Source organism: Triticum dicoccoides, unplaced genomic scaffold (genome assembly GCF_002162155.2).
Source record: "Triticum dicoccoides isolate Atlit2015 ecotype Zavitan unplaced genomic scaffold, WEW_v2.0 scaffold145285, whole genome shotgun sequence".
Taxonomy (NCBI): domain Eukaryota; kingdom Viridiplantae; phylum Streptophyta; class Magnoliopsida; order Poales; family Poaceae; genus Triticum; species Triticum dicoccoides.
The window spans coordinates 1-2,448 of record NW_021203260.1 but is presented as its reverse complement, the minus strand read 5'-3'; the positions used below and the strand labels follow the sequence as shown (position 1 = coordinate 2,448).

The 2,448-nt window shown below is 45.8% G+C and overlaps 1 pseudogene; it reads left to right on the top strand.

The window, feature by feature from the left end:
* Window positions 1–889: 889 nt before the first annotated feature.
* On the top strand, window positions 890–2,429 carry LOC119343897 (annotated as a pseudogene).
* The last annotated feature ends 19 nt before the right edge of the window (window positions 2,430–2,448 follow it).

Below are 2,448 nucleotides of genomic sequence, written 5' to 3'. Positions count from 1 at the left end.
AATCGCCCCCAGATCCCTCAAAATAAAATAGATGGATATAAAGCCTTCACTATGTTATTGTTGTGGCGGCTAACAAGTTAGTAACAACTTTCTCTTATTAACACGAACCAACGGATGTGTAGAGGAGACTGCAAGAACTAGCTAGACTACATGTATTATACTACCAAGTCATGGTACCATTGTCTTAATTTAACTTTTGTTATGTTTATTATATATCATGCGCATCTTGTTAGAGTGAAACCATAGGTTAAATAAATAATGTCATTAGGTGATGGCATCATGTGGAGTAGGTACACATGCATGCATTGAGCAGCAAACCAAATGAGGACGTGTGGAGTGTATGCACCATCACTGGAGCATCCTAATTCTTTTTCTTCCATAGCAGTCACGGCTTCTTCTCCCCTTTGGACAATGGTGGGAGGCCGGATAATTTGACTGAGTATGTCACTGCGAGTCAGGGGTGGACCTGCGTAGAACCTTCAAAAAATAATGGGCGGTTGGGCAGTGTTTCCATTAACTTAAAACTAACCTGCAGTACAATTCAATCACAATCAACAATTAAAGTAGATATACCTTGTTTTGTGCGGTTCAACAACCTAAGAGCAGCTAGCGATTCCCTGTCCTACTCCCTGTCGTACATGACATATGTAAAATTTAAGTGTTGTTATGATAAATGTGGCATGTGTACACGTTATATTTCATATGCTGTACTTATTTTTCATGTGCAAACCTATAGACCTGCTTTACTTAACAATCAACAGCCACCGCTGCTAGTATTAGTAGTACTTACCAATGTACAGAGAACTTGTCTATATATATGAAGCTATAGCCATGTCCACTAAAGGGTACATGTAAGTGCGTAGTAGCACATCCCACACCACAGAGGACAATGTCAATTCTGCTCTCTCAAGAGCTGCTCATCTCCACAGCACTCGTGGTACTTGTTCCCCTATACTACTTGTGCTTGAGGGTTAGTTGTAGATCAAAGAACCAATCAGTGCTGCCCACAAACTGGCCAATACTCCACATGTTCCCTTCCTTCATGTCCAACCTCCACAACTTGCATGACTATTTCACCCGTCTTTGCTGGATCCGGCCACAGCTTCAGGGCGCATGGCCCACCTAGCAGCGGCATGAGGTTCTTCATCACATGTGACCCTGCCAACGTCCGGCACATCTTCACAACCAACTACGCCAACTTTCCCAAGGGTACGAGGTTCGCCGATACATTCGACATCCTGGATGGAAGCCTCTTCACCATTGATGGCGAGCCGTGGCGTCGGCATCGCACAAAAGTCAAGGGCTTGCTTGCTAGCCCACGACTAGTTGCCAGTATGGTGGCTTGCTGCTGCCGGAAGGTGGAGAATGACCTCCTCCCGTTGTTTACCCACATGTCAAACACAAACATTCCATTCGACATGCAACATATGATGTCCAGGTTTATGTTTGACCTGGCTGCTATGCCTCTCTTCGGTGTTGATCCTGGCCTCCTATCATCGGAAATGCCACCCATGGTTGTCGCGGTTGCCTTGGACATAGTCATGGAGGTGGTATGCTTTCGGCACATGATGCCATCTTATTGCTGGAAACTGATGAGGTGGTTAAACATCGGTCCTAAGAAAAAGCTCAATGTGGAGCACACACTGCTACGAAGGTTCATCAAGGAGATGATGGAGAGGAGGAATATCAAGACGTGGCAAGTTAATAATGATGAGGAAGAAGAAGGTGTGGATATTGTATCTTTCTTCCTCGATGACCCATGCTACGCTAATGATGACTTGTTTTGTGCTATCACCATTGGCTACATGCTCGTTGCGAGGGACACAGTTTGAATAGCCTTGACATGGATCTTCTACAACCTCGCCCAGAACCCTAACATCGTTTCAATCATCCGCAACGAACTCTCACCGGTTGCATCACATAAAGTAGTAGCTGGTGTTGGAACTATGGTGATATTTGAGCCGGATGAGACCAGATCTTTATCCTATCTTAGGGCTGCCTTGTATGGGACTCTTAGGTTGTACCCGCCGGCGCCTACTGAGCTCAAGACGGTGGTCGCTGATGATACAATGCCGAGTGGCCATGAGGTGCATGCCGGCGACGCCATCTTTATTTCTCTTCATTCCATGGGGAGAATGGAGGGCATATGGGGTAAGGACTGCCTTGACTATAACCCAGATAGGTGGCTCTTGAAGGATGGCAATGGTCTAAGGTATGTACCACCTCACAAGTTCCTGGCCTTTAACTCGGGGCCAAGGATGTGCCTCGGTAAGGAAATCGCGGTTATGCAGATGATGATTGTCGTGGCCTCAACGCTATGGAACTTCGATGTGCATCTGGAGAAAGGGCAAAGCATCGAGCCCAAGGCATCTTGTATACTAGAGATGAAAAACGGGCTTATGGTTAAGCTGAAGAAGCGAGAAGTGTAATATTAGACTCCTTTTTTTT